Consider the following 7704-nt stretch of genomic DNA (forward strand, 5'->3'; position numbering starts at 1 on the left):
AATAAAAGGGTTAATGTCCCCCCGCTTAAAAAAAAAAGCTTCATTATGTAGCATTGTTGAGGCTGTGTCAGTCTCACAGCATTCTTCTCCGAGTCTCTTTCTTCCTTCTTTCAGCTCTCTCCAAGCCTCTACAATATTATCTCTCTGCGAGGCTTGAGGCTGTATCTCTACTAATTAGAATTTAATGGACCAAAAGTGATTGGTGTACTTCCAGAAATAAAGTGGGCTATTCATATGTAAAACAAACAAACAGTACTTGGGATAGAAGTATTGTTTGGGTGCGTCTCTCGCCAGAATCACGGCGACACAGAGACTGGGGAAACATGCAGGCTAAGAAGCATATTTAAATGCATTAGGTCCCCCTCCACCCCTCCACCCCCCTCCTGTTCTTCTCTCACACCTATTAGAAAGCAAACACAGAATCTAAGCAATTGAATGTCTTGTAATTTTTCTTCAGTGTATATTTAACTTCCTACAATGTTTTCATGGTGTTTTTCTTTTCTCTTGTTTTTTGATATATCTCCTGATTGGGTGTCCTTTCTGTAGATTCTGAGTAATCATCATTACAGGATGATAAGAACCGTACCCAGACTGCTCCCTGTAGAATTAAGCGTTGGAGACTTTTCTTCAGGCTACTCAGTGGTCGAATGGTCTCACGCACTCATTAGCGATCGTCTTCACTCTCGTTTTTTTTTTTTTTCTTCATTTTTTCTCTTTCTTCTTCTTCTCTGGTCTTTTTCTCTGCGGTGTGTCTAATTTTCTTTGGCTCGGTAACGCCCCCTCACCGCCTTCCTTTCCTCGTTTCTCCCATCGGCGTAACTGATGGCTCTAATTTGTGTACTTTAAAGGGCCAATTCATAAAAGGTACTTAGGCTCGATAAGGAAATTGAAATGAATGATGACGGTCTTATCACGGCCCGCTCTCCCCTCTCCTCGTTTGCGCTCATCCTCGGGCAAGTGAGCGGTTTCATCGCTTTAGAGGAACACCATCACAGCCGGTATGTAAATGCAAACCTGAATGCCTTGACGCTACTGAAGGAAGTCGCTTTAAAGAATCAATAATTGCAGACGGACGAAGGGTGGGGAGGCCAACTGTTACAAAAGCGACTTGATAGAGGGAAGGTTGACATACTCCCTTATGTAGAAAATGTGTTGAGACTCGAAGGGGGCTGATTTTACACCATGAAGGTAAAAGCCGCATAACGCCACAGTTTGAAAAACTGACTTGCAGAAATTTCTGGATTTGCACTTGGTTTAACTCAGTTGTTTACAGGATGCAGCTTGGCCAGGTTTTCATGAGGTTCATCCAAAGGGGACTGAGCTTCTTTATTATCTTTAAGGACGCTTCACTTCTCATCTCATCTCAAACTGAAAAGTGCAAAATTTCAAGTTTTCAAACCAGAGTGAGGTGCTCCCTTTTTACGAGCTGAACTCGCATGCAAATCCCCCTCCCTCCCTTCCCTCCCGAGGGGTGGTTTGGGTCCTTGTTGGGCTTGGTCCTTATGCGAGAGAATATGCATTTTCTGTAAACTAAATGCAAAAGGAGTTCTTCACGTTAAGTTGAATTTGCTGATATGAATAAGTTTTGTTAGTTTAAAAAAACAAGACTAAGTAACTCAAAAAGAACTTATAAGCAATACAACTTATGCACTTAAATTAAGATTATTTCAATTTTTGTACAGTTAACTGACCAAAGGAGTGAATGTTAACCAGGACAACTGATTTCTGACTCTTTTTTATAGGCAAAGTGTTGGTGTTGTCGGAAACAGACCAATTGATCTGTCAGCCAGTTATTTGGGCCAGTTTTGGACATTTTGAGAAAAACTGTCATTTGTCGTAATTGAGTATATTTAGCCAATTAACAGGCAGGTTCATCTGTAGGCATCAAAGTTTTATTAAACCTGACACCACTTCTTTGGGTCAATCAGTGTGTCCCACAACTATGGTGGCCTTATGGGGAAAATGCCCCTCCCCCTCCCCCACCATGCCCAAATTTCTTCAAATGTTTTTTTTTTTTTTTAATTTGTTTCATTTCCCAAATCTAGCAGATCAAAATGTATATAACAAACTGGTAGATCACCCATCAGCTGTACCGATTTCCAAAAATTGAAATTGACCCATATCAGTCAACCTCTAGTCTTGACACAATTATCCAATCAGGCTAAATTTATTGTTTTTATAACTTTCCAGATGTTTAAATTCTCTTTTTGTACTTTAACTCACTGTCTGCTTTGTTATAAGAGCCTGAAGGGTCCTGGTTATTATTCTCCAACAGTTTTTTCTGCGACGTACAGTATTGTCTTCCCTCGAAGCTGAATGCTCCACACTGTCTCTTCCATTTATAAAGAAAATCAATGCAGTGGTACTGTTTTGAATCTTAATGTCCAATTATTGTGGTGAGTAACTGTTTTCTCTGTGCTTCACAAGTATGCGTCGGTTTCCATTAATACATTTTTGAGATATGCTAACCAGAGATGATAAATGCTTTGAAATATAAACCTAATTTCTCATCTGCTTTAAATTAGAATTAGATTATTAAAAAAAATCTTATTTAGCCATTAGGCAAACATTGCAATGTAAAAAAAATGTAAGAAAACATTAGAGTTGAAGCTAAAGTTTGAAGACCAATCACCAGTTAAAAAAATAAAAATAAAAAAATAAAATTGAGTTTTCATTGGATTGGTCTTTTTACCATCCATCCATTGTTAGTCGTGTTTCTGTTCAAACCCTTCTCTTTCTTCTAAAAATTCCTTACTTTCGCCTAATTTCTCTAGCTTGTGGCCTGAGTGTCTAGGTTTCAGCTCACGTCTTTATAGAGCAATGTTTGCTGAGGTGGGATGTTATGGTCGGATGGCCGAGCGTGGCTCAGCACGGCCCAGCACCCAGTAATCACTGCTATCAGAGGGCTGGCATCAGCGGCGGTGCCCTCTTCGCCCCCAACCGCAGCCCAAACAACAGTCGGGAGAGCTCTTGACAAATTGGAGCAAGTTAGCCACTCCTCAGTTCACTGCACAGCTCTGAACACTGGTGAAACAACAACAAAATATCAGAGCATATAAAGAGAGCGAGCGTAGTCAGTTTCTGTCTTTACTTCTTCTCTCTATTGTTCTTGATCTCCCCCGCCCCACCCTGAGCTCCAGCTTTCTTCCTATACCACACAGAGTCATCTGAAGAAGTGTTTGTGCTACCGCTCAACTCTCACAGTGCCACGCTCAGAAATCAATCAGGGGTTAAGCTCACACCTTCTAACGAGCGCTTCTCTGAGCTCTGGGCAGCGTCAGCCGAAGGTACAAACGCAGGAGAAACGCGCGGCGGAGACGAAGAAAGGGAAGACGCCGGAGAAACGAGGGGGCAAGCTGTCTGATGGAAATGGAAACGAAGAGGGCTCGTTCAGGCAGAACAAACGGAAAGCGAGATGGAGACAAATGGAAAACGAGGAAGGGGGGTATTTGTCAAGGTGTTGGGCCTCCTGTTTCCTTACCGCAGCTCACAGGTGTGTGGTTCTCACGCCTTTCAGTAAACAGGCACCTGGGCCCAAACGGGGACGTTTTGTCAAAATGAACTGGGACAGTATGTCTGCAAGAAAAAAAAAAAAAAAAAAAGCCCATTTATCTTGGAAAAAAACATACATCCATTGTTATTGTCTTGCAGATTTAAAACATGAATATATCTTGTTCAGCAGCCATTTTGTTTTGGTAAAAAAAACAAACAAAAAAAACCCACCCACCCAACAAAGTGCAAAAGATCTACAATTTGGGGTTTATTACCTTGTGATTTGTTTTATTGTTGTTTTTCTACACTTCAGACCAGCTGTTCCCAGTGAAACTGGCAATAAATCAAATTAGGTTTTTTCAAGATACAACAATAGCAGCATAAAAAGCAGGCTGTTCGGACTAAAAAATAGGCTTTTCTGGCTTGCAAAAGAGTCTTTGTCGTAAAGTCAGGAGGAAATCCTTGCAAACGGGCACAAGTCCCGTTCTTTTACCAATATGTGATGGATCTAATCAAGAGTTAAATACAGGGAATGCTTCAGACAGCAAAGCATTGATCTTCAAAATGGTGCTCGTTTCTCCCTGTCCTCCTTAATGACGCTTCCTTTGTTTCCTTTTCAGTTTTTTTTTCACCCACAAATTGTCAAAGTTTTTACTTTTTTTCTGCTCCTCCCTTTAGGGGTCACCACAGGGCGTCCTCCTGTTACACCAACCAGCTCCATCTTCATTCATAAACCTTTTTTCTGCTCTTTCTTGTTTCCATCTGCCTCTTAGCTCCATATTCTCCATCTGCAAACCTCTACACAGAAGCGCCTCCGTCCAACATGTTTTCAGTGCCAGACCCAAGCTTGGATGATTTGCATCCGGGATAAAACGTGGATCATCAAGAATAAGATTTCCACAAATACCTAAAGTGAAAACTGTACAAAACTTTGACATCACCATTCGACAACCTTTTTTAAGCACCAAGATTTGCACTTCAATTCACAAACTCTCTCTTCGTCCTCTTATTGAGCAGCTCAGCTCTGGAACAGACTAATACTGGTGTTGATGGTCTGATATTACACCCATCTTCTGGTTTAACTGTTTAATTATGGGCCATGTAGGACTGCTCACCATCCTACAACCGTCAAGTCACCGTCATGCTCTCCAGCTGTAACTGCTGCCTGGATGGCTCTGTCACCCTGGAAGCGACCCGTCCTATCACCAACGAAATGCATCATGGGATGAAAGTGATTGCTCTGAATTGTAAGTGATTAGAGTTTGTCTAGACGACTCGGAAAGTGATTGGATTGATTTGATCCCAAGGAGTGTATCGGACACTGGCACTGAACCACTTTAGGTCTCTGTCATTGGGATTTCATGCCACTCGTACACTTTTTTTATGGTACTCTGATAATTCAGTTTTTGTTGGCTTTTTATTTTTTCCAGGAAAAAAATCAACATTTTCTTCTTCCGATTCTTTTTCGACTCCCCCCTCCTCAGTTATTACTGCTATTGATACTGTAGTAGCAGCAGTTTAATAATTCATCTTGTCCCCAAATGAATGTATAAAAATACAAATAAAGATGTAAAAGTGCAAAATACAAACAAAAGGCAGCAGCAGTTTAAAAATAATCTATCAACAGACAGGGACTGTAGACCAATCCAGTGTTTGTATTATGATAAATGATGTTGGAATCATTTTTTTTATTGACTAAATTTGGTTTCTCAGTTAAAACATAGTGAGCAGACACTTCCAAAAACATAAAAGATCCCTTTATGCTTCTTTGTCATTTCAAAGCAGATCCACAGAAGAATACCTAAAGCATTGGAGAACTTCTGTTCTGCTACTTTGAACAATGGTAAGTTTAAAGAGACGTAACAGGATGCAACTCTGGTTCTATGCATTCATATTTTCTCTACAAGGAAAATTTCAGAATCAACCAATGAAATACACAAAACTCTGGAATATAAGAATTCACGTTCTACTGTTTTTTTTTGACAAATACAACATTATTCTTTTGAAAAGTTGTAATAATATTCCAATATACATCCTCTGGTGTGTCTTGGTCTTGTAATAAAAAAGTACCCCCATCACAAGCTTGACAAAATGTAGTGTTAAGTGTAACACTGTGATGTCCGCAAATATACCTTCCTTTTAACTACCTAAGCATGCTCAGGTGTGGCCAGTGTTGATTACTTAAAAAATGGAAAATAACTGTTCTAAGCAACTAGAGGGTTGATCAGTCGGTCGGCCTCAACTACACATAACCACTCAAGAATATTTACTCTTGTGGTGTCATTTCAGCCTGTTGTATTGTGAGTTTGTTTTGTTTTGTTTGTGCACTGTATCGGAGCAAAGCAGTATGACAAAATGTGACTGTGGCATATGACTTTCAGGGTTTATTTAGGTGAATTTGTTCACAGTTTGAGAACTGTCACACCCCTCCTCCGTGGCACAATGTAAAATAATGTATGTGCAGCAGCTGGCAAACACTACCATGGAGCGGGCAATAAAGCTGTAGATTTATCATTGAAGTTTTATATATATAACATTGGCCTTGAAAAAGTCTGCAGTGAATGGTTCTATGACTTATAACAATATTGTTCATCGCTAATAGTCGCACATTTACGGTAGACCTCACTGAGTGTTCTTGACGTGTCCGAATTAATGATTGAACTGTCTACAAGATTGTGTCTGATGAAGTCTGGATAGAAGAGGAGAGCACTGCCAAGTGGCTCAGATCCAGCAGACGGAAAAAGTCTGCTGTCCCTAAATTGTACTACGAGTTGAATTACTTCGAACTGTTGCACTTAACATTAACATGATCTTCTCTTACTTCTGACACCATGTCCAGAAATGAATTAAAATGTGTCTGATGGTCCTTTTTTAAGGTTAAAATGGATAATTCACTTGATGCCCACACCAGTAGACTCTATTAGACTGCTTTAAGAGCCATTCATCAAAATATAACTCTCTACTTGCCAGACAAGCGTACAGTAAATCCCATTCTGGTAGCCATGATGCGTTCATTTCCCCGTTTTACTGTTATTCAGGAGACAACGTGACATTCTAATCAGGTTTCTTGGATGCTTTTTGGACGAGGAATAGATTTGAGAGAAGGAAAAAAAAAACACTAGATATTTTCCATCACTTAGCTCATTTGTCATGTATAAAACAAAAGCAGCGAAGGGTTTCAAGGACGAGGTTTTAGACTCGTCTGCTCTATTGATTGGTTAACGAGCCCGCATTCAGACCACTTCCATATATTTGAGGGGCGAGCATCGCGCAGACACAATGGACCACATTTCCCCTGTTCACAATGCGGGCATGAAGCAGCCAGTTTTTGTGCTGGGGGAAACAGGCCCACAATCAGGCCTTCTGCCAAGGAGGGGACACTGCCAGAGGTGGGGATGGAGAAAGGAGGAAGTGGTGAAGGGAACAAAGGCGGAGAGGAAGATGGAATTATGTTCTGCACTTCTTCTGAAGCGAAGACGTGAGGATCGAGGAAAGATGAAGGGAAAAGGGAGGGGATTGAGATGCTAATAAAAGGAACTGAAATGTCACGAGTGAATGGAAAGATTGTCACTTTGGAAAGTGTGTCAGACTTTTAATAGAAGCACAAAGACTAAAGAATAATGCTGTTCTTGTACTTAGGAATTTCAAATTATATTTTTAAAGCAATTCCGTCCCAAAGTACTTTGCAGTTCAGATGAAATTCTTAAGCATCACACGAAACTAATTTTATGGTCTTAGTCATATATTAATAGTTGTACTTTGTATTGTTCATCAAGCATGAATGTAATTAATACAGTAAATACAGTTTTTAAATGAGCAACTTTATTGTTTGTTTACAGTTCTGGACTTTTTTGTGTGTGAAAATATTCCAAACACCACACCCAAATACACTTTAAATGTTAATGAGGGGATAATAAAAATGTCATATTTATGTCCTTCAGAAAGTGAAAGTAGCTTAGATGCCAAAATCTTAAACTTGCACAGTCTGTTGGAGCTTGCAGTATGTGTTGGGGTTGACTCTCAACTACTGCCACATCAATTTTTAGCTCAATATCTGTAAAATTACAGAGTTATGGGAATTTTTGGGTTCAATAAAAATCAGTTGGCTGTTGCGGCTATCTTATACTAAGTTGACTTAAGATTTTAATCAGTTGTAGATCAATAATTCCTTCATTCTAATGCTTCAGGACATATTTTGCTAACAGATTAACG

The sequence above is a fragment of the Kryptolebias marmoratus genome, linkage group LG7 (assembly GCF_001649575.2).
Source record: "Kryptolebias marmoratus isolate JLee-2015 linkage group LG7, ASM164957v2, whole genome shotgun sequence".
In the NCBI taxonomy this organism is placed as follows: Eukaryota; Metazoa; Chordata; class Actinopteri; order Cyprinodontiformes; family Rivulidae; genus Kryptolebias; species Kryptolebias marmoratus.